The sequence below is a fragment of the Pinus tabuliformis genome, chromosome J (assembly GCF_031772625.1).
Source record: "Pinus tabuliformis cultivar Carrire ecotype Pingquan chromosome J, CPIR1, whole genome shotgun sequence".
Classification (NCBI taxonomy): Eukaryota; Viridiplantae; Streptophyta; class Pinopsida; order Pinales; family Pinaceae; genus Pinus; species Pinus tabuliformis.
Genome location: NC_142295.1, coordinates 157,858,260 through 157,884,894, shown reverse-complemented (window position 1 = coordinate 157,884,894; position 26,635 = coordinate 157,858,260). Strand labels below are relative to the sequence as shown.

The window sequence follows — 26,635 nt, the reverse complement described above, 5'->3', positions numbered from 1 at the left end:
CACCTCTGTCGTGTTAGGACCTATTAATGATATATGTATCAATGCATCATGTGTGTTAATTGATAGTCTTATTATCCTTATATCTTTGATCATATTTTTCTTAGAGAACCCTCATTCACATGCGACAGTGCTCATTGGTATGACAAGCATTGCTTGCCATAATTTTAGCATATTTGGATACCTAAAGTGCCAATCTTTGTTTGAGAAAATACTTTCCATGCATCTTCCATTAAGAATATTTCTCTATTCAAATAAACCACGTCAATAAATTGATATAATTCTCTTTTACAAGTTGTAATATAAAACATTAGTACATTTTCACCTTCATTACATGTTTTATGTTGCAAATGTGAAAAAAGTATTTCAAGCCAATGATTTACACTATTTTCTCTGACATAAATATCTGACGGGTAATGACAAGGACTAAACAAACTTGTTGGATTAAAAAGATGAAGATCTGGAAATCTTGAATCAAAACTCTCAATCAATGCTTGGACATAATTTCATGTAAGTTGTATGCAACTCTGAAGGGAGCCCTCAGTGCAAGCTACCATTGGTTGTGACATTTGTTCATCATGGATTGAAATATACAAAAAATCATGTCTATGGGTATTCCCCTCTTTGTCAACATTTTCAAGGAAACCATCTTTGGATTCTTTCAAAAATTTAGTAAGATGTAAAACACCTTCTACAAAAGAATTTAGTATACAAAAATATCTTTTAAGAGTATTTAGCGCATGGTTAATAGGTATTCCAAGAAATGTGACATCCACATTATCTTCTTGAAATTTTTCGTTTAGATTATTCAACTCCTTCAAAACATCAGCAAGCATTTTTAAACAAAATTGAATTAAAAAAATCCTTGCCTTATGATACAAATCCTTGCCTTATGATACAATGAATTCTTTCTTTCTCTCTTCTACACGCTCAAAATAGAGAGCCATAGAATCCCATGGATTTGAAGAACCTACAAGGATTCTAATTCCATTATCTCTAATAAGGAAATGAGCTTATTATTTCTGTTTGCTAAATTTCCAACCCATGAGTATACCTTGTTTGTTATTGTCTCAACATACAAATACTCAGGTATCTTTTTCAAAGCAAATGATGCTACAAGTGCTTCAATATGTGAAATGCAATGAGTGCCAATCAAATTTGCTAAATCATTCTTTAGCAGTGTGACAAATCCATTTTCACATCCAACCATAGATGAAGCACCATCAGTCGAAACCGCTATTAGTTTCTCATTTTCCAACTACCTTGTTTCCTTTAAATTAACGATGGTATCATATATAGTCTTTCCTTTTCCACTAGGAACAATAATCATTTTCATAAATTGTGTGACTGGAGGGCCCAAACCTTTTAAATCCAGATATGTAGAATACACAACAAGGTGTTGTTCCAAACCATTGTCTATACTTTCATCTAGCATTATAGAGAAAAAGGGATTTTCTAACACTTTTCTAGTTTGAACCTCTTCAAGATAATTTGATATAGAGTGAATGAATTTAGTAGCTTCTTTTCTATTTATGTGGGAAGAATACTCCACTCAAGAAGGCATATTAGGCATCTGTAGATGCATTTGAATATGACAAAGATCTTCATAAGTAAAAATTGAAATATCTTTTTTTGCAATAAAATATGCTAACTAAATGGTAGTTCTAACCATTTCCTTATTAGCCTCACTTATAGCCACTATGTGTTCTTTAATGGGATTTTCAAACCTTTCAGTGTCATACAAATTTCTCTGAGTTGATGTTTGATGAATAATGGATTTTGCATGAGTTCTCACATCATATTGAATCGTATTAAATCCATCTCCAATACCCCATGGACCTTGAGCCTTGTATTTCTCACAAATTTTACACTTCATATGAGTCTTGTGATATTCAACATTGATACTATACACCCAAGGATGTTTTAGTGTAGCTTAAAATATTTCTTATCATTGTCGAATCATTCTGTCTTCAATGACATGCATGGTTGCAAGAACTGAAAGTCATTCCATGTGTTTCCTCTTCATGTCTTGCTCCCTTTCACTTGTTTATTACATAACTTAGAAGATGAAGAGTATTACTTTTTGGTCATGCACATCCTCACTAACTATCTTGGGAGGTCTGTAATAGTTCCTTGCATGCACGTCCTCACTAAATATGTTTTGGGATGTATGTACTAGTTCCTTGAAAATTCTTGTTTGTCAAGGCTTAACTACTTATGATCTTAGGTGCTCAGAACAATGCGACAGTTTATGGCACTCTCCAAATCACCATTCTTGGAAGGATCCAACAAAACAACTTGAGAGGAAGATGAGAAGGGCACACTCTTATTGGAACTAACCTAGAACTAGTGGAATTGGTTGGTCCCAATGGTTTTAGAGTTGTACTGGTCTAATTTGGTGGTTCAGATTGGCTAAGGTTGGTCTTGTATTGAACTAACCTTAAAACACCAAAGTGACTAGCTCTCTACTAAACTGACTGATTCTAAAGAATGTAGTGCAACATAGATTGTAGTTGTGCATATTAATCCAAAGCTCTTATGAACTTTACCATGTTCATAAAATGATTGTTGTTCTCAACCTATCAATTTATCAATTTAACTTTGAGGACCAATAAGATAATTGATGGTCTTATTTGGCCTCTTCCCAAGGTAGACAAACCATATCATTGATATTATTCATACAATATCTTTTTTCCATTCATTTATTTGATTCATATTTCCAAGATTTGAAACTAATGCTAGCATTAGTTTATAAACATTAAATGCTACCTATAACCATGAAAACACTGACCATAACCATGGAAACACTGAAGAGGGCCAGATGGTTGTGTGCATGTTGGTGTGGTGTATAAGGAACAAGACACTTGTTAGTCTTCTTATTCTTCTCCTGAGAAAAATCAGCGACTACCTTCAGATTTAGTTGCAACTTCAAACTTCTTTGCAGGGTGCACAACCTCTCCTCTACTTTAGCTTGACAAACCAACTTCAACCAAGTATGCTGAGAAAATGTCATATTTTGATCCTTGTAACGCTTATCCATTAAGTAGAGCACTTACTGGAACAAAATACCATTATGGGGATATTACATTCTAGTTCAACAAGTTATATGATGTGGAACTGTCCAAATAGAGAAAACAAAAGCTTTTTCACACTTATCAACTCTCTAGTTTTATTAACCCTTCAATCTTGTCTTCATGCAATCAATCTTTAAAACAAAGCTAGACCTAATCCACTCCCATAAGGCATCATAGCCTATATGGGAATCTCTAAACCCACCCCATTAGAGGTGTCAATCCTGATTTCATGCATCTATTGGACTCAAGACTAGCTCGCATATTGATTAGTCCACTGATATATCGAACTTATCCTCATGCAAGTGAATTGGAATAGACTAGGGCTCATGCAAATGTTGAAATGAATGTGTCTTGGATGGTGGATTCCATGCACCAATCCTATTTCATGTTGTTGTTTTTGGTACTTGCAGTATCATTTTAATGAAATGAAACACTAACCTTCAAATAATCAAAATAACCATTTTTCGATGTCAACCTTGTCAATAGTATAACTTCATTTGTACTCTTATCACATGCTTATGTCTTTTCTTCATTTTTGTAATGAAATCAATTTAGTGTTTAGTTACAAGTCATCACCATAACAAAAACCATAGCAACTTTTAACCTTTAAGCCTAATTATTTCCAACACTAGGATAATGTTGTAATTTGCTCTAATATCATCTGTAACAAACCCAACACCTTGAGTGTTATCCAAGCGATGGGGTCAACTTCTTTGGAAACACACAAAGGGAGAGAGGGATATTATCACTATAAAAGTTAACTTCCTTATGATAATGGCTATGGGTATCACTTGAGATGAACCCAACACCTTGAGTGTTATCGAAGCGATACGATCAACTTATCTCAAAACACACAAAGAGAGAGAGATATTATCACTTTAAAAGTTAACTTCCTTGCAATAATGGCTACAGGTATCACTTGAAGTTTCATTTATGTAGTGATGTAGGGTATAGTGTCACATAGACCAAGTGATGTAGGATAGGGTTGAAAGGCTAGGTTAACTCAAGGGTTGGGCGCCGAGACTAGTGGATTGGTTCCTGGGGGTCTTGTAGCACCTGAGGGAGGTCTATAAAGAGTTGGTTAGTCGATTCCACTTCCTTAACTGCACTTAGGGAGTTTAATCATATCATAGTAACTCTTCATCACATGTTTACCCCGGTGGAACGATTATCTCGGGTAAATGTGGGAGGAGGGCGTTACATAATATAAATCCTTTATTCAAGTAGAAGCTTGTGTATTTATTTGTCTTATATTTGCATGCTTATAATTTCCTCTAACTAATAAGAACTTATCTCCACTTCGTCATGTAAGAAAATTGTGTCCTAATTTGTGCAATGACCCACTCAATCATGCTAGACATTGGATCATGACTTGTCTTACTGATGCTTGTTTACAAAGGGAGACCCCTCTCGACTCCTTTAATGCAATTTCTACTCACAAGTCTATGAAATATATTGGATGACTATATGGATGACTATCAAATTATCACAATAGATTAACTTGATTGTGTGGATATTTGTCTTCCACACTATGTTATTTTTCTTTACTGGACATATTATTTATATGCAAGATGGATATTTTATTTCCCCATGGTATGTTGGTTTCTCTTGGATGTACTTTCAATGGTAGTTTTGGTGCCCTTGACAAAAAGTGTGGTCCTTGGTGCTCCTCCAATTGACCAATGTACTTCACTGGTTCCTTCTTTCAGACTTCAGCCAAAAGACCCAATTACCAGGTTGTCGAACAGTGTTGGTATTGGTACTATATTGTTCGCTAAAATAACCTTTATTGCTACTATATCGTCGCAATTTTTTCTCTTGGCTAATTCAATTTCTTTATTTACTCTTGCCCCAACTTAGATACATATGTGTCACATTTTCTTGTGAGATTTCAGTTATGAGATGAAGTAATAAACATACATATTTGTGAACACTAAGAAATCTATTGCATCCTCACTTATTCAGAGTGTGACAACACAACTCTCCTCTTCGATCTTTACCCCGACTGTCCCATGGGAATAATCCTCTTTGCGAAGTTGTTTAATGGGCAATGCAGACGTGTCTGTCTTCCTCGAGATCCTCTCACTCATCGACGGCGAGGAACCATGCCCTTCCATCGAACGGCTGGAGGCGCTCCTGGCGGGTTATCAATCTCCTAGGCAAGGAATGAGGGTTCATTTGTTGCACCTTGATGTCGGAGCTCAGTTTGGGGTTCCTGTTCTGGATGTGGGTTACTCGGGTCGAAGCTTGGAGGCCTACCGCTGTCTGCAAATACTGAGGAAGTCAGGTGCTGCCTCAACCTTGGATTTTGGTCTACTTTGCTCGCTTTCAGGTGGATAAACTTTACCCTGTCTATTTTCTGGCACTTCTTCTTTGAAGTTCATTTTCCTTTCTTGCTATGGAATTTGCCGCATAACTTCGGTAAATGGTTCACGCAGGTTTTGGAAGCGGTGAGACCGGAAAGCGCTATCGATTGTGTAGGTGGGGCAGCATTCCAGTTGCATATGGAGCGAGCAGTCTCTCCGGGTATGTTGTCCCCTGTACAGACTGAGCTGTGGAGAGATATTCGAGTTTTCTTGTTAATAGTGCTTTTGCCTTGCCCTGCCTTTTAAGAGGGTTTCTTCAGTTTTGGACTTGGAGGGTTTCGTTTTTATTTATTTTTTTCCTCTTCCTGGTTAGCTTCTCCAAGCTTTCTCACTACCGGTGGGGGTTACCTTTAATTTTTGTAATACAGTTGTAAAAGAACATCAATTAGTTCCATTTTACCTCTTGGTTTCTCTTGGCTCGCTCATTTATATGGGCAGGCTCCTCGAACTACTAGATCCACCATCGTGTCCTTCCTTTTTATTGCCAATAATTTCTATATCAACAAAATACTCTTCATTCATATATTCATTAGCATCATCATTCAAATGAGGTATATATGGAATATCTTTAACATTATAAGTCTTTGATGTTTTAAAATATACATAAAATAAATTTAGTTGATTGACCCTTCCTTTTTGGAGGCATTTCTATTTAAATAATTTACCTACATGCAAAACAATTACAATAAATCACAATAATCAAATAAAGGGTGAAGGATTGATAGTCGTTACATAAGTAAAGATGTCAAGGTAATAAGGTGTAATTACTAAAGAATAGCACATTCCACCTTCAAGTGTTTATGAATGTGGAATGAATTTTTTTTATCTATTTGTAATAGTAGAATTTTATTAGTCACTCAAATTACATTTTGGTAATTTATGATGATAAAATCCCTTCAATAAATATGATATTTATTATGGTTCATTAGATTTCTTTGTTTTGATGAATGCTCCTTAAAAAATTACTAGACACTACCTATAGTACAATGATTACTTACTATAAAATAGATACACTACCTATAATACAACAATTAGTAGATCAATAATAAGTCAATTCAAAAAAGCAACTTCAAACGGAACCTTAACCTATGTAAAATAACATAACATTTTAAAATTCTTATGGAATTTAACATTCTTAAACCTATAAGAAATCAAATTAAGTTAAATATATGTTTGCTATTGATAAATTTAACATAAAAGATTTAAATTAAAATATATTAAGTATTAAGAGCCCTGGGTTATGCATGGTTTGACTGCCAAGGAGCCTCCAGTTGGTACCCTGGTTGTCGTATGCCTAGGGTTATGCATGGTTCGACTGCCCGCAAGGAGCCTCCAGTTGGAATCATTCCGTGGGAATATGGATCAGTTCTATGGTGCAGATGCCTCTTCCAAATGCAACGGTCGTGGTGTTAGATCCTGGTACATTGTGTGTCTTGAGGTGATCTCCCAGGGTTGTTGAGCCAGGAGGGTTAGTCTGTCGAGTCCTCAAATGGTTCACTTCTATATTTCTCTGTTATGGTTCTCTACCCGCTGCTTTACCTCGCCATAGTTTGCCTTTGATCAAGTTGCCCACTTCTGGTTGCCTTCGAAATTGGTTCTTTTCAGTGGTACAACACGATGTGCGCTGAGACACAGTCTCTGTTTTCAGAAAGGGTTTCCAGCTTGGATAGTCTCTTCAGGTAAGCGCATATTCGTTTAGGTGTTAAACTTAAAATAGTTTCTAAGTTTTATAGCTTTTCTCTTGTTTTGTCATCACATACTCATCTTGTTTTCTACTTGAATGTGTAGCCCTGGTTGGCTATGGTGTGGGTCTTCGGAGTCATGCCGAATTGCGGTTGGGTCTACCAGTTTCATGGCGCCCACTACCAGGTATGTGTTTGTTTGTCGAACTAGGCTAGGGATATTAGTTAACATCCTTCATCTGTGAACTGGACGGAATACTATCCCTGTAATGTATTTTTAAAAGGTTTCTCAGGCCTAAGGCTGAGGGTTTTGTTATAATAACTCAGAGGGACTGGGCCGAACTCAGAGGAATAATTCCTCGTTTTCAGACTTTTGGTTTTGGTTATGAAATTGCAGTCTTGTTGCCAAGAATGCGCTTGTGTTAAGTTATTGATCTATTAAAGCCACGAGACTAGGGTTTCTGTGATGGGCATTAAGGGCATGAGGCCCAACAGCCGAAGAGTACATACTCATTTATTCGTTTGTGGGTGGCGGGAGATAGCTATTAAGACCCTCATTCTTATGAAAAGTGGGAGACATATGTGGGAAATAGTAGGAAACAGCGGGCTAGGCCATCTTAAAATGGAAACAAGACCGTTGAAACCACCGAAACTTGTTTGGTGTAGAGACCGAAAATCTTTTTGGCGCTAAATTGTTTTAGTTTTTATATGCTGGGGCTTTCACTGTTATTTTGCAAAGGAACTCGAAGCTGAGCTAGAAGTGTCAAGGAATACATCAAAGGGTTTATTTTCCATAGGTATTTTCCGTTCAATTTGATGTATTTCCCTTGCAAAGATGTTGGCCTTAAGAAGTATTCTCTGCCATGAATTTAAAGAGTTTTTAGCTGCACTATCTCTAACTTCAAATAAAAAGCATGATCTGTGATAATTTGATTTCTTCATATTGAAGAAATGTTTTGCAAAAGTTGTCTTTCCTACGCCACCTAACCCCACTATCCCCAATATCTGAGATTTCCCCCTTTGCTGTTGCTGCAACAGGACTGTCTCTTCAAAATCTTGAAGCTTAAGATTCAATCTTGTTGGATAGTCAGGCACGGGCAACTCTGGCTTTTTCACTATTTCTGACAGACATTTAACCCTTTCGTCCTGAATTTGAGTGTAAATTTAGGGCAATAATGTTTATTAGGGCATAATGTTGTTTCTCTTTGTAAATTTATTAAATAACCTGGTGTTATATGGAATCTCGTTACATATAACATAGTTTTGAGCACTCATTGTTAGGTTGGACATGGAAGCCTGGTTCGATATGCTGAAAACCATCTATGAGGTTGAGATGACACTGAGTACATTGACTTTTAATCATTTAATGATGGCCCATTTTATGCTCAATAGGTATAAAGAGATCATGAGTATTTTCAGGTAAATGTTAGAGAAATTCCACGGCTTTGATCCACCTAATAAGTATGAGGAGGTCATGAAACGTTTCAGGGAAATGTTAGAAAAATGTCACGAGGCTGATCCTCCTACATATGCTACTACAGACCAGCAGCACCCCCCAGAATCCCGTGTGTCCTCTCGAAAGGTTTCGATGGAGTTGGTTGTTTTTGGATGTGTTTTGTTCATCTTACCTTATTGTTGAGTCAACAAGTTCTTTCTCGTGTTTCCAGAAGTACTCGATTTATTTCCATGGAAAAAACTTATAATTTGCTATAGTTGAATCATGGATTACGAGACAAATTTGTGATAATCCAATTTACTATCTCAATCTAAATTTTTGGTGGCTTTTCTGCATTATTATTGGCCCCTCGAAGGGTATTGAGGTTTCGTTTTGTTTATCAATGGGAACCTTGTATTCGGGGACCTTTATACTTACATAACTACTCATTGTCAATCTGTTGTGGGTTTTTCTGTAGTTTGCTCATAAACCCATTTTAAAAATTTAGGTTGCACCAATTTTGTGGCCTCTCGGTCTTCCATGAGTTCAACACAAAATGGGAAGAATTGAAGTTGGTAGTACATGGAAGGTATATTCCCATCTTTATTGTCGTCTCTCAGGATGGTTATGTATAAATGGAAAAAATGGTTTATGAAGTTTTCTGGACAATGGAAAGGAGGAGAGCTTCAAAGATGCAACAATCTTCACGTAGTGGTTTCTGAGAAAAGAATTGTTTTAAATGATGCCATATTTCCCTCTTTCAAACCTCTTCCCACACTTCTCATGCAAGATATGCTTGTAAGTTCCTTTATATGTTCAAACTAAACAACATAGCATTTTATATTTAAGTATTGTGACCATGATTTGGGTTTTCAATTTTATGTCATCAGCCCCTCTCTAGGCACTTGGGTTTTCTTTGAAGTACATTTCTATAAATTAACATATACATTAGCCAAATCTATTTAAATTTAGGTTGGATATTTAGAGTTACAATAATGCATACATCGACCATTTGTGTGAACTCAAGATAGATATTCATCCTCGAGTTTCCTATGTCTAGGTGCATTCTAGATCTTGATTTACATGAGATTGTGTTGGTTTCCTTATTTAATGTGTCATGAAAGAGATGATGGCTCATCTCATTTCCATGAATGTTGTATAAGGAACCTAGGCTCTTTTGGTGAAAACATCATACTGGTTAGATGTATCTGAGTTTACAAATTTTCTAACATGGATCTGAAATTTCACTTGGGAATTGGAAAAATGTAAATTTATTTCAACCTGAAGATAGTGTTAATCCCCAAATACAAGGAAGGAATTGGATTGTCTTTTTTATTCTTAGGACTATTGGATTTTGTCTCTTGAAATTGATTTCTGAAACTAGTTCTGATCTCAAAACTTTTTATTAAATTGCTTGGAATATTATGGAGGATATTTATAAAAACATTTGAGTACAATCGGAGCTAAATTTATTAGTGAAATTCATACTGGAAGATTACCAACACTAATTCTACTACAAGTTTCCCTATCTCATTTTTCCAACATATGGGTTCACAATATTCTCCATACTTTTACCCATGTTATCATCTAGTTTTTTCTTAAAACATTTGGCCTCAAAGTACCTATTTCTCTATCTATCAGTGGGTAGTGAATTTAGGTCATCTAGTCTAGATTTGGGGGACATATATTTCAATAGTATGGAAATATTGATTGAGTTAGGTGCTTGTCTTTTCATTGTATCTATTTTCAATGTTTAGAACTTAGTGACATCAACATTATCATTTTGGTACTAGTTGTTTTGTATGTAATAGTCTTGATATATACTCTTTTCCATTCCTAGTAGAGTAGTGCAAAGGTTTCAGCATGTTTACACCAAATATATTTGTCAATTTTAAAAGGTATGGGGCCACATGAAAAACAGGGTTAAAATCTCATCTTTTTTCAATGTTTTGCAAAAGTTGTCTTTCCTACGCCACCTAACCCCACTATCCCCAATATCTGAGATTTCCCCCTTTGCTATTGCTGCAATAGGACTGTCTCTTCAAAATCTTGAAGCTTAAAATTCAAGCCTGTTGGATAGTCGGCCACGGGCAACTCTGGCTTTTTCACTATTTCCGACAAACATTTAACCACCTTATCTAGCAGCTCCATCTCCAGCTCCTTGCTAGTTATTTAGAAGAAAATAAATATAACAGTGAGAAACAAACGTCTATGTCTATTTATCAAACATAAAATACTATCACTGATAGTGAAGGTTGAGTTTTCACCCAGTATTGCATGCCTCCAGCTTGAAACCACTAATGTCTGCAACACGAAAAAGTGAATTTCTCCAATCTTCAATAGTCTCGGAGTCAAATCGTGGCTTCTCTTCATTAGTTTGAGTCACTTGATATCCACCATTCTAGGAGATGCACTGGGATGATCTTTTGCTTGGATATGTGATCATGTGTTTGGCACTAGACTCTAATTCGTTAGCATGAAATAGGTTCGAGTGGGGTGTTATGGAAATATGATTGATTCTCCTCTGAACATCTCAAATCTGCATAAATCTGCACATAGGTATAATACCAAGCCATGATATTTGTAGCTTGGGTCTTTGAGAAGTATGAGGCATGAAATTGGCATTATTTGGTTTAATCCCACACCAACATTTACTCATGAATTGATGAAACCAGATCTCATGGGCATTCACTGCATTGTCATTCATTTGAATTCACTTATTCCATGTGTGGTTAACTATATTGGAGGGTTAAACATAATTCTGAGTTTTTATACCCTCTCTGCCACCGGTGCTCTACATTATTTTATGTCTTTTCATTTTCCAAGCATATTTCAGGGTTCTTTATTGCATATCGGTGCTCTTCTAAGGCAACACACCATATCGCTTCATCTACCATAATAATTCTTTGGACTCTGATTAGTAGTTTCCATGCATGCTTAATATGCTTCATATGCATTGCTTTTCAAATGTTGATTTCACAGATTGTTTGTGGCAACGAATCACCCCTAAGGTTTTTATGTGGCAGCAAATCATCTTGAGGTATGGTCTGGGGTTTTGAGGCAAGCAAGGTCTGGTTTGGAGTTGATTGTGGCTGCAATGAGATAGTGAAGTAATGTTTATAGGCAGAAAGGAGATATTCTACAGAGATTACTTTGCATTATGCGACAACAATTTAAGACAGTGCATTACCCTTTGTAATATAATCCAGAGAACTCCTCAATGAAATTAGTATTACATGCATAGAAGTTTAAACCAACATATTTTAGAACAATTTTATGGTTTTACACGTTGTCATATATTTCAACATTTATTTATGTAATGATCCTAACGAGTGTCCACAAACTTTTCTTCGTAGATTTCTATTACATTATTCTATACAAAATGGCAGACCAGGCATTTATGTTGCTTATGTTGCTTTTGGTATTTGTATTATTTATGTTGTTGATTTAGTTAGAGGTTGGATTTTTTTTTAGAAATTAACTTTAAAATGATACTTCAAAAGTTTGTTTGTGACTAGTTAAATGCTTGTCAGAACACTCTGATAAGCTTGCCTCAAAGTGTTGGACAGATCTTCAATGCTCACTCAACACATATTTGGTGTTACCGATTCTATTTTCTTATCGGTTTTTTGATCAAGGTTTTCTTATTTTTATGTTATTATGTGTTTTTTTAAGAATGTGCCCATGGGTGTTACTGATGCTACCATGGGGGGTTCAATGATATTCACTACTTTCATGGAAATGTTAACAAATGCACGAGGGCAAGACATCGCTATGATGATGCATGAGGTAAGCTTGAATGTTGTCTTTTATATTTTCAATTATCTTGTATTCCTTATTATATTATGCTAATTTATGTTTGTGGAATGTAGGCAATTGCTAAAGTCATTCCAACCCCTATAACACCTTATAAAACATCTAAGGTAATGATAGTGGTAAAACTTGTTCAATATTTTTGTGCATTTAGTTAACTTATTTCACTATATATATTTATTAATATTTGTGTTTTTACTAAGCGTGCATTTTGTTGGCATGCAGGATTGATTTATGCCCCTCAATACAACCAATGTTGGCATGCAGGGATTGTTAATGCCCTCATATACATCTAATGTTATGCAAGATGTAAGATTCAACCATTTATTTATGTGAGTTTGATTATGTTATTTGTTGAGAAATATAGGGCATATATTTAATAAAGTTTTTGCACAACGAATCCATGATTTATGAGGTGTTACGAAGAGCTACATCATGCCTTAAAATGGATCACCCCATCTGTTTTTTTCTTCTTGTACATACAATACTATTTTAACAAGTAACCCAAGCAATATGTTATTCCAAAACATGATGTCAAGTTACTTTTTTAGGGTTTTTATTTAATCAAGAGGCCTTTTTAGGGTTTCTTAAATTCAAACATTAGATCATACTCTTTTCCCTTTATGTCATTCTAGAGTTTATCCCATGCCCTAGAAATCAAATCATAGGGAACAAATACCTTAAGATTAAGGTTTCTAAATACTAGGGTATTTCTTAAAATATAAACCCATAAATTCAACCCTACTACATCTTATGATGGACCCTTTAAAAGAAAATTATTATATATACCTCATGGACACCTATCTGTACTGATTAGTATTTTGGTTGCCATGATTATTTGCAACTTTACACTACATTTCATTGATCATTTGCCACCTTCATGACCTTCTTTTAATGAGTCTTCCGAGATATTTTCATTCTATAATGGGACTTGCTTCTTCATGTGTTCATGAAACCCATGCCTCAGTCATAACAAAAATAATCTTCTTTTTCCTTTTTTTACATAAATTACATAGAATTGTGATTAGATATGTCATTATGAAGACCGAACCTAGTTACATATTTCAACATTATTCATCTGTTATTCCATCTTATTATTTATATTTGTGCCTTGCAGGATGTTTCTAGGGTGACTCCAGCAAGTATACAATCTATTGGTATAGAGGATCATGTTATGCCATCTACACCTAGACTAGAACCCCATAACATGCCCTTTACACAATCTGTTGGTATAGAGGGTCATGTTATGCCATCCACACCTAGACCAGAACCCCATAACATTCCCTTTACACAATCTGTTGGTATAGAGGGTCATGTTATGCCATCTACACCTAGACCAGAACCCCATAACATGCCCTTTACACAATCTGTTGGTATAGAGGGTCATGTTATGCCATCTACACCTAGACCAGAACCCCATAACATTCCCTCTACATCGAATGTGGGCTAGTCAGCATTCACTCACCAGGACCAGAACAAGTTTCTTTGAGGAGTCTTATAGACTCACAAACAAGAATGTTAAGGCTCCTACTAGATATTCCTGCAAATGTTCAAATCAGACAAGAAATAATTGAACAAATTCAGTTATGGGAAATGTCATTGTTGGAGAGTGTAGCTCCTGCAACAGATCAATAGGTAAAATTATTTTATTTTTTTTATAATTTCATTTGTTATGTTTAGGATCATTATTTTAGATATGAAAAATAGTTTCATATTTTGGTTGGGTTCTTAATAGTTCCACAATTTCATTGTAAATACAGGAAGTAAGTGACACAGTGCCTAATGTATCTATAAGGGAACCTTCCTCAATCCCCAAGACTACAACAATATCATCGGTGACCACAAAAGGAATGCAAGAAGTTACAATCTTGCTCACTTCAGAAGGAAATGTCTTGAAGGATGAAAAAGGGCTGAAATTTTATCACTTTATTTTTCGTCGTGCAAAAGAATTATTTGGAAATACCATCCAAATGGATTGGAGGAAACAAGCTAATCCCAAAAAGGAGGAACTATTTAAAGATGTAGTAATAGCATTTGGTAATCCTGGATTTGATAAGGAACTTATTTCACAGATTGCAAGTAAATGCATGCACTCAAAGAGGTCCAATTTAAGGACAAAGTTGACAAAAAACTTGATGTATCCACGTCCAGCTTGGATCAGAGACCAAGTGACGTGGGATGAACTTATGAAAGATGCCAAGTTTAAGAGGAAAGTCCTCAGAAATCCAAACTATACGCCATCTGCACAAGGAGGAGCTAAGAGACGCCTACGAGATACAAGAAAAGCAACCCAAGCTAGGGTGTCAAAAATTGGATCTCACAAATTAGGCTCTGGTGGATATAATAGTATTCGTGGTGGTATGGTAAGTGATATTTCCATCTATTATATTTTCTATTTTAGGCAAAGTAACCATGGTCACGTTGAGTTAATTGTATCTTATTAGTTATTTTACCTTATAGATATGATTATCTTTGTTAATGTAGGTTCACCAGTTTCAAAAGGAAGCTTCAGAGGAAGACCTAAAATATGTTGTATTACATGGTTCCTAAGGTCTTCGCCAACACATGATAAATAGAGGGGAAAAATAATTACTGGTTATGGATCCGAGGTTAGTTGTTTATAATATTATATGAATAATGCAATAAATCAATTGGAGGTTTTAATGTTATTATAACAAGTTAAAGTGTGTTGTGTATAGGAATCAGGTGAAACATCTGGGAGTGAGCATGGGGAGGAGATACAAGCACATGATGATTTTCTTGTTGCACAAAATCATCCAATAGTCATTCCTGAACCTTGGCAGATTGTTGAATTTCAGCGAATGGGAGACAGAAATAATGAGGAGGGTGTTCAATGTGATGAGCATTCCACACCCACAATTAATGTAGCGCCTCCCAAAAAGAGGACAAAAATGATTGATATGTGTTAAATTTTAATAACTTGAACGTGCATCGCTCTAGCTTCTAAGGATCACACTAGGTTGTGAGGGTCCAAACATAAACTAATTATGTGTGCAACAAAACAAATTTTGAAGATACTTTGTTTTTTTTATGAGTACTTACATATTTAGGGCATCACTAAGACTGTTTCAGGTCCTAACTTGTATTATTTGTTTGATTATGATCAATTTGATATGCTTATATTTGTGTTGTATGTAGATGACCTGGTCCTAAAAGTTAGTTAAAAAAATTCTATCTCATGGTGCAAGAAGAAACTGGCAAGTGAAGTTGACATGAAGGATATACACCTCATGTGTTATTTCTTGGTCTTGGAGGTTTGGCTGAGTTGAGGTGAGGTGGTCCTCGAATAGGGGTAAGTAAGCCTCGAATAGGGGTATGTAAGCAATTGAGATTCTGAAGAAGTTTCGGATAATGGACAATAAACCATAGGCTACTTTTATGATACATATTTTGAATTTATCAGTAGATTAAGATTCAAATTTGGTTGATTCGTCAGCGTACAATAAGTATATAGGTTCCCTAAAATATTTGGTAGAATTTAGCAGTCAAATTGTTGTGTGCATGAGATCCCTTGTCTCACAAACAAGGGGGGCACAGACACCAATTTATTGTCCAGCTTGGCTGCTAATATATGGTTGAGCTGAGGTTGCTGCAAATATGCTCCATGGTCTGAGGTATGCGAGGTACTTAAAGGGCACACTGGCACAATGCTTTGAGCTGCTGCATGCTTTAGTGGATTTTGACAGGTCCAGAGATGCAGGTGGCAGGAAGAGAGATTCATGGTTTTGTTTCAGCTTGGGTTCAAATATAATATCTTTGTTAGGATGGGATACCCATGCGTGCAAGTTGAAGAAGTCCCTTTCTGGGCTAAAGTAGCCTCTTGTGCTTGGTACTCATGGATTTATGAGTACTTACAGATTATGGGCATCACTAAGACCGTTGCAGGTCCTAAATTTTATTATTTGTTTGATTATGATAAATTTGATATGCTTATATTTGTGTTGTATGTAGATTACCTGGTCCTAACAGTTAGTTTAAAAAACTATATCCCATGGTGCAATAAGAAACTGGCAAGTGAAGTTGACATGTATTATTTCTTGGTCTTGGAGGTTTGGCTGAGTTGAGGTGAGCTGGTCCTCGAACACGGGTAAGTAAGCAATTGAGATTCTGAAGAAGTTTCGGATAATGGACAATAAACCCTAGGCTACTTTTATGATACATATTTTGAAGTTTTCAGTAGATTCAGATTCAGATTTGGTTGATTCGTCAATGTAAAAAAAGTAGATAGGTTCCCTAACATGTATGGTAGACTTTAGCAGTCAAATTGCTATGTGGATGAGATCCCAATACACTGTCCTAGTCATCCCAGCTGTATAATGCACAGTTGTACCGTTGTAACACTAACATAGGCACCAGAAGCTATGCTACTAGAAAGGATTAAAAGTAAAGTAGGATGCTAAGACCTTAATGTCTTTGCATGCCAAACACTATGCTGATACTTATTTCATTATTTACTTTTTAACCATCATATGCTGACCATTTTAGATGATGCTAAATTGAATGCTATTTTTCCTGTTTCCTAGGGCATATTACCAGAGATCCTAGAAGAGTTACTGGCTGCCAGGAAAAGAGCCAAGGCAAACCTAAACGTGGTGAAGTAAGTGCTTCCTATGTTCATGTTACATGCTTGTATTTTTTCCACTTAGCATCTCAGTTTTTAACTTCCTGTAATCTTGTTTAGGAGGCTAAAGATCCTTTTGAAAAGGCTGTCTTGGATGGCCGACAACTGGCTTTGAAGGTAATTACAGCTTTGTCAAGTCTGTATTAATTATGGCTTGGACATTGAATAAAAGTAAAACTAGGTATGCTGGTGAAATGCATAAAATAGTTTTCACTGTGTGCACTTGCAGATAAGTGCGAATTCAGTTTATGGGTTTACTGGTGCCACTGTTGGGCAATTGCCCTATTTGGAGATTTCATCGAGTGTGACGAGCTATGGTAATTTCACAGTTCTTCCATAGAAAAAAAACATTAAATCCATGGACACCTTGATTCTCCCCTTGTTTTTCCTAGTTGTAATGTTATGGGTGCTTCTTTTACTTACAAGATAGAGATGCTTGCAGTCCTCTCTTATTCTATATATGCATGTATCAGCCATTCACATTGATTATTTTTGGGCATCAATTATATCCATGTAATTCTTTTCTTCATCCTGGCATAATGTTAAGGGTATGAACTGTAATTGACAATCTTGTACAAATAAGATCGAGTTCTTGAATTGCATTAATTAGTCATTTGTACTTGTACAACTAAGATGATATGCTTAGGCCCTCTTATTATATTTTGATTACAAGTCCAGTTTGATCTTTTGACACATTCTCTGTTCCATCAGACAACATCGATTTTACGTATTGTTTTAAAATTTCATATCATTAATCATCTCATTTTTTTTCCACCTGTCAGGTCGTCAAATGATAGAGCATACAAAGAAGCTAGTTGAAGAAAGGTTCACAATAGTTGGTGGTTACCAGTACAATGCTGAGGTAGGCTATTATTTAGCAACTAAAGGCATTTGTAACCTTTGAACTGGATCAGTGATGACAGGAAGTACACTTGTTGTATTGGTGATAATCCAAGTTCTTGAAATCATAATGGGTGATCTGATCCTAACCTAGATTTCTGCTTTAAATCTTGATATTATATTTTTATATTTGAATCTAGGTTGTATATGGAGATATAGATTCAGTTATGATACAGTTTGGTGTACCAAATTAGAAGAGGCCATGACGCTAGGGAGGGAAGCCTCAGATTATATTAGTGGTACATTTACAAAGGTACAGTGTCAAGAATTTTAAATATCCGTGAAGCCTCTAGAGTTGTTAATGATGTTTTTGTAGGCATGAATGTTTTAATATCACCTTTCTTTTTAAAACTAATCTTCTTTTGACATTCCACTTCCATGAGATCTTTGTAAATATGCACAGGACGAGATGATCAGTTATGCTTTTCTGTGGCTTATCTGCATTTGTTTGGTGCATCTTTGGCATCTAATCAGTGTGTTATTTAACATATGCTTTTATGCAGCCTATTAAACTAGAATTTGAAAAAATATACTACCCATTCTTGTTGACCAGCAAGAAAAGATATGCTGGGTTGTTGTGGACAAAGCCAGATGCTTATGACAAAATGGATACTAAAGGTGACAAACCTGATCTTTTTGTTTCAAAGACATGCCTTAGTGTTTGTGAAGGCTCAAAATGCTCTTAGAAAAATAATTTATTTGATACCTTCTTAATTATTAAATATTCCTGATCTTTTAAATATTCCATATCAACAGGCATTGAAACAGTGCAAAGGGACAATTGCCTACTGGTGAAGAACTTGGTTACAAAGTGCCTTCACAAAATACTCATTGATTGTGACATACCTGGTGCAGTGCAGTATGTCAAGAACACTATTTCTGACTTGTTAATGAACATAATGGATTTGTCACTTTTGGTGATAACTAAGGTGAGAACAATGAATCCTTCTGCATGTTTATGACCAAATTTGTTTGACCATTTGTTACTTTTGAAATGGATAAAATATGATAGGGGGAAGAGGAGATTTACATTGGGAGCAAGTCACTTATTACATATTCCTGGTTTCAAGTGTTAGAAGTATATACTATATACCTAGTTGGGGCAGGCCATGGAAGTTTCGTTTTTAAGTTTGTCATGTTTCTTCTCCCTACATTCTGTACTTGGAAGGGATTCATTCAATATTTACTGCTAGCAATGGGAAGAAGAAGTGTCAAGGGAGGCTCTTATACAATTAAAGAGAATCAAAACATGACAATATATAATATATCTACATTTTTAATCTCATGTTGAGAAAAATTGATTACTGTTTAGCTGCGGCAGAAACAGATGTTTGCAGGTCATATCCTTTATCAAGGCTATCAGCATATTCTTAAGGGCATTGTTGTTTTCCTGTGCTAACAATCTCTTTGTTGAGTCGGGGTCTGACAAAGACTGGAGAAGACAATGCAGTCAAGGGAGCACACGTGGAACTAGCTAAGCGCATGCAGAAGGTAAACACTGGAAATAACTTCTCAGAACAAGTATAATGAATGGTGCAATGCCTTCTGGTTCCATTTCAATCCTATCTCTCTATTTTTATTACTGCAGTGCATCTAAAGACTCTTGTAATATTTTGCTTTTTATTGACAATGAGTCCATTGTTGGATTTTTTAAATTGATGTCGTGTTTTAAAGACAAGATGCCCCTGGTTTACAGAGGGATGATGCAACTACTCCAACTGTGGGTGATCGTGTTCCATATGTCATCATAAAGGCTGCAAAAGGTGCCAAGGTAATAATTAACCACTTCTATGCTCAGCATAAGTCTCGATATTGCACTAAAAAATGGTTATTTTAATTATTTTGTTGTGTTTTAAAGCCAAGTTGCCCCTGGTTTACAGAGGGATGTTGCAAATTCTCCAACTGTGGGTGATCGTGTTCCATATGTCATCATAAAGGCTACAAAAGGTGCCAAGGTAACAATTAACCCCTTCTGTGCTCAGCATAAGTCTCGATATTGCACTAAAAAATGATTATTTTAATTATTTTGTTATGTTTTATTTGGAGGCATAATTTACAGAGGGATTATGGATATAATGACTAATGTGTTTACTTGGGCTCAGGCATATGAGAAATCTGAGGATCTAATTTACGTACTAGAGAATAACATCCCTATTGATCCACAATATTATCTGGAGAATCAACTGAGCAAGGTGAAAGACCAAAGCATCATCACTTGTTGTTTATGCTCTTTTTGAAAATTTCACCTGTGTTTCAAATATATCTTGATAGATAGTAATTCTTTCCAGCTAAGTGTTTTTTATTAGTCCCTGTTTTTGCTCTGTAGCCGCTGTTGAGAATATTTGAGCCCATTTTGAAGAATGCAAGCAAGGAGCTTCTTCATGGTAGTCACACACGAGCAGTTTCCATATCAACTCCTTCAAATAGTGGAATTATGAAATTTGTCAAGAAACAACTCAGTTATATTGGTTGTAAAACACCTATCAGGTATTTAGTTAATACAAGTAGAGGGTTTCATGCATGTGGTTTCCTTGCTTATAGTAGTGCACAATTGAGAGTAACTATTATTTCAGTTTGGCTCTTTAGAAAGCTACTGGGGTTCATCTTTTTGATGTGGAAAAATCTATGAGGTTGCATGATCCCATGCCTGCTCTCCTTGTAAGAAACTGTCTAGCTTTCTTATAATAAGAATGTCTGGTTAGGTTGCTTCATACTGAAATTCATGATGTTACCTGATTTCATGTTGCCATTGCAGCAAAGAAGATCAGACACTTTGTTCACATTGCAAAGGAAGAGAAGCAGAATTGTATTAGAAAACAGTTGCAAACGGTAAGCTGGTATTCTAATACCATTACTCTTTATTTGGAGAATTTAAAGTAGGCCTTGTGTCTATTGTTCTCACCTAGATTTTCTATCATATGACACTAATATTTGATCAATGTCAGTGAGGGAATTAGAAACGCTCTTTGGTAAACTATGGACACAATGTCAGTGGTGCCAAGGCTCTCTGCACCAAGATGTTCTTTGCACAAGGTTTTTGAATGCTATATTTCAAGTATTACATAGTATTACATTTTCATATCATGATTTAAATTTACATTATGGATGTATTTTGTAACATTTGTGTGATCATGTTTTTGTTTTTAATTAATAGGATGTTTTTTTTTTTTTTTACAATTACTATCTCTTTTATACTTACATTGATGTCCTGTCCTTATTGCAGTCGTGACTGCCCAATATTTTATCGTAGGAAGAAAGCTCAGGAAGACCTAACTGAAGCAGAGGTGCAACTAGAGCGCTGGCAGTTTTGAGGATGCTGCCTGTGTAGCTTGTAATTTTTTGTATTATCGAATATTTTGCGCTAGCAGTTTTGAGGATGTTGCCTGTGTAGCTTGTAAATTTTGTATTATCGAATATTTTTGTTTTCCTGGATTTTCTCTGGTGTATGTTTCTCTGATTTAATGGACCAGGGAATTTATTTGGTCCCTGAATGAGGATGAGCATGGTCTATTTATTGTACAGTAATTGTCAAGTACTTGTTATTTAATGTTAACCAGTTCGATATATCTTTTCTCCTTGCAAATGAGATGGAGAACAATGGTTCCAACTAGGACATATGGAGTAGGTGTGAATATAAAGCTCAATCATTACGGATCTATTAGCTAAACCATAGTTAGTGCTATACTTAAGCTTATTGAATAGGGATAGATAGCGATAGGTTGGGTATGTTGTTATAAGCACTCTTATCTGCTTATGAACATGGTAATACATGTGTTGTAATTACTGTAATACTTGGATTCAGGTTAGGCTTATTGATAGGTCATAACACCTTGTATTAGTGGCATATGAGTAATATGTGGCTATCTTATTACGATCCAAACATATTAGTCTCCTGGTTAGTATGATTCCCATTAGATAGAATGACTAGTATTACTATAGATGCCAAGTCTTTTCGGTTCCAGATCATAGATTGACGAGTGACCATGGGGAACATAGACGGCGTATAGGCTGGTTACCTCAAACGACAGTTATGATACATACTTCCCGACACACCCTATAAATGCAATGTGCACGCATATCCCAAATTTTAGGAGAGCACACACTATAAAACATAGATCTGCAGGCTTACATATGTATATCCAGACATGCATATAGTTGAATGGATGGATGGATGGATAGGTAGATAGAGATGGATACACAGATAGATTGGCAAGACCAAATCCGAGACAATAGTTTGAGCAGATTTATTTTTTTTTAAATAATTTTTTTATTGTCTCTAGAGAGACAATAGTTTGAATTATGGACATTTATTTTTTTTTAAATAATTTTTTATATTGTCTCTAGAGAGACAATAGTTTGAATTATGGACATTTATTTTTTTTTTAATAATTGAGACAATAGTTTGAATTATGGACATTTATTTTTTTTTAAATAATTTTTTATATTGTCTAGAGAGACAATAGTTTGAATTATGGACATTTATTTTTTTATTAATAATTTTTTATATTGTCTCTAGAGAGACGATAGTTTGAATTATGGAATTGTCTCTAAAAAGACAAAAATGTAATTGTTTCTAGAGAGACACAAATGAAATTGTCTCTAGAGAGAAAATCAAATTGTCTTTATAGAAACATTAATAATATGTGTTCTATATTGTCTTTATAGAGACAAATTTCTGAGACATTATATTTTGAGACACCTTTTTAGAGACAATATTTGAATTTCTTTTTGTCTTAAGTTAAGATAATTGACTCAAATATTGTCTTAAAATCCCCTAAATATAGTATAGTGGCCGTTCCTGGGATATGGAAATGGAAGTTTTATCAACGAATTGCCTTCGATGGACTGGAGAGAACAACACGTCACCACATGCTCCGCGGCACGGGACATCCAAAGCTGACCTGCAAAGCCAGTTCAATTCAGGTAACCATACGTTATGATTATATAGGTTATATATTTCACGTTGTCGATGCTCCAATAATACGAGAATGTATTTCCCGATTCTTGAACCGTTATTGTTTCAGGGAAGTTTTAGCCAAATACAGTGATGCGATGTTGGAGTTGACGAACACGCTGCTTGCGCTAATCTCAGAATTGCTACAAGTTGAAGTAGATGAAATCGAAAAAGCCTGTGGGGAGGGCAAACAGAAGGTTGTCTTGAATTACTACCCGATTTGCCCCCAGCCGGAGTTAGGCTTAGAGAGACATACCGATCCAGGAACTTTAACCATTTTACTGCAAGACAAAAACGGGGGGCAAACAGAACGTTGTCTGGAATTACTACCCGATTTGCCCCCACCCCGAGTTAGGCTCAGAGAGACATACTGATCCAGGAACTTTAACCATTTTACTGCAAGACAAAGTCGGAGGGCTGCAAGTCACAAAAGACCGCGGTAAAACGTGGGCTACAGTGGAACCCGTTGATGGAGCTTTCGTTGTAAATATCGGAGCCCAAAAGCATGTGAGTGTTTATATTGGTTTCCGATTGTAAATTTTAGTTATGCATGGGATTCAATGGCTCCCTTCCAGTTGATAAAAATATCGAGTGACCATGACAGGTTAAAAGGCCTTATTAGGTATAGAGTAACCTATTAAATTAAATATATGGAATATACTGATACATATACAAGATTTGACCGCTGGGTCTACAAGGAACTTTACCATAGGAAGATTACCAAGCACCGTGCGGACAGGCAGGTCAAACGCACAAGGAAATGAGCTTATTGCAGAAACCAGAAGAGTAATTGTGTAATTCAACCCACTCCGGGAACAACGACTGCTCCGGTACGTTAGATATATGCGGTTATAATTTGGAAAGGAGAGGCAGCATTAATCTATATAACTTTTCCACCGTAGAGAATTGTTCTCACATATGGTGTGGTTAAACGTACTCCGACTTAGTAAAAGTTACGAAGAACTATTTTGAGATGTAATGCATATAAAAGCAAATAGTTATATAAGAAAATAAGATAGTTATATAACTTTTACACGGCATAGCTTAGTTAGACATATTGTGCCATAGGCATAGAGAATTGTTCTCTCACATATGGTGTGGTTAAACGTACTCTGACTTAGTAAAACGAAGAACTATTTTGAGATGTAATGCATATAAAAGCAAATGGGATGGTTATATAGTATTTTTAGAATTTCTCTTTTTAAAAAATTAAAAAGTTACGAATGACATAGATTTAATTATATAAGAATGTATGATTTATGTTATTTATTATGATTTATTTATTGGATTTCTGTGTATTTTTGTATAACTATTTGTAGTATATCAGGGGATATTATATGATTATTATTTATTTTTAAATATTGGCAAATTTATTTTTCAACAAAATTGTTTGTTTCGATAACAGATTAGTTAAACCATTAGATTAGTTCCAATTTCATCAAATTCTTTTTGCAGTGCTCCAATTTTTGGCTTCCACTACTTAAGATGCAGACAATAAAACTGGAATCTTTTGTTATCCCATTCAACAATGAAACTGGAATGTTTTGTTTTCCCATTCAATAACTGTGTTTGAATTGCTATAAAATTTCATCTTCTTTATATTATTCAATAAGGCAAAATGAAGCATCCCCTAAAGGCTAATCAGCTCTGTCTTCTTATTAGTGCCATTCCATAGGCCAACTTTAAACAAAATATATGAGAAAATGATGGGTGAATAACCATCCATGCTCCACAATGACCTTGCTTACATGCTCCATAAAAAACAAAAGGAATGTTTTCTTCAAAATGAAGTTCTTGAATCTGCCTTTGATCCTTTCTCTTTACTGAGACATTCTGCTCCAAGAAAGCACTACTAATTACATGAGATGTCAAAGAAAAGTCAGCATAACCATCTTGGAACAGAATTTTATTTTGCTACAACCAAATCCCCAAATTCCCCATAAGAAAAAAGAATTAAATAATTTTTAATTAAAAACCATAAGCTTTCTTCCATTGCAATCCCTTTCCAAACTCCCTAACAATTTAAATCATTTTTTACTTGTTCCAAATACATTGTGCTGTTGAACAATGTATAATCAAATTGGAAATAAATCCTTCCTCTTTCTTGCACAACATACTTCTGTTGTGCCCTTTTCAACCATTCTTTCTATACCATCCCACTTTAAATTTTGTATTATAAAACTAGCTATGAAAAAGACCTAATTTTAAGTTGCTCTTGACTTTTCCATTAATAGTTGTTCCACAAAAAATCTCTTTGTTGATTAAAATCCTCCACTAAAGCTTATGGTTCACCATGTAAGTACTCCACGGATTCTTTTCAGCTGATTATCATGTATAACAAAGGATGTGATGTCAATTTTCTTTGGACCAAGTGCACATATCTATGCATGACAATGGACGTGATGTAAGTTTTCTATGAACCAGCATGGCAACTGATGTGATGTAAGTTTTCTATGAACCATGTGAATCGTATTATGGTTCATGATGGCTGGGGAAAATAAATATGTGGTTTGTTTATTGTCTTTTATTTTATTCTTGAAAATCATATTATTAGATAATGATTAACATAATCCATAGTTTCTAATATAATATCAAAGTGATATTAGTTTTATTTAATATAGTTAAACTTTATATTATATTTTCAAAATGAAAAATCACTTAATAGCCCAGTCAGGTCATTTTGAACTATTTGTTATAGTGAAATCCCTTAAATAAATTAAAAAATTAAATTGTTGAACCGTGGAGCTCACTAATTAGATGGAAAAAATGAACATAGAGTCCTTTACATAGATATGAAAAATCCACCAACGTGAAGATTTTTTAAATAGATTAAAAAATAGTACACAAATTATGGGAAAAAATGATAGAAACATAAGAAACATAAAATTATTAAATTTTCAAGGATTCCTTAGTAAAGCAAAATAATGACCAAATAAAAAACATCACTAAAAAACATCACATATCTTAAATAACAAATAACAAATAATATTTTTTTTCAAATTTTATATAATTTTAAACAAAGTAATTAGTATTATGTAGTAATATTTTTCCAAATTTCAAACATTTTTTGATAAAATAAATAACATTATATTTATTAAGATCCGACCACCCTTTTTCCCAAATATTTATATCACATTGTTCCATCCCTAATCTTAAAATACTAGCGATCGATGAAAAAACAAACATCATCTCTGTATACTTTTCAGTAATAAAAACAACACAAATATTCAACAACAAACTTACTTTTTAATATTATTTAAACATCAAAATTAACATTTTAAACATAAAATAAATATTATATATCTCAGTCAAATAATTAATATTGTACATCCTGAATATTGGAATATTGTACATCAGTGAATTGGAATAACTGCATATCTCCTCGTAATATATATTTCATACCAAAAGAGATCAACACCGTACCATACAATACCAGTCAATGAATCATATTATTATTTTTGGTAAAGTCTTTTGGCTAAAAATTAAAAATCTTTACCTAAAAGTAACTTTATAAAAATATTTTTTTATTTTTATTTTTTAAAATATAATTTTTTTTGAGTTTTCTAATCATCCATTAGTTAAACTTTTATTTTGCAATGATTTCATAAAACCTAACATACCACAATAGTACGACCATTTACTATTTACACAGCCATATAAGACTCATAATTAAGGTAATTTTCATTGCCATGTGACCTGTAATCATAACGATTTCCCTTCTTCCTTGGATCAGCGTCTAAGTTTCCACATGTCGACGCGACTTCCTTTTTCA

At 34.8% G+C, this 26,635-nt stretch overlaps 2 pseudogenes; both read left to right on the top strand.

Annotated features, from left to right (window-relative positions):
* Positions 1-26,635, top strand: part of LOC149226126 (naringenin,2-oxoglutarate 3-dioxygenase-like) — a 90,958-nt pseudogene that overhangs the window by 23,794 nt on the left and 40,529 nt on the right.
* Positions 12,239-21,220, top strand: LOC149226127 (DNA polymerase delta catalytic subunit-like; annotated as a pseudogene).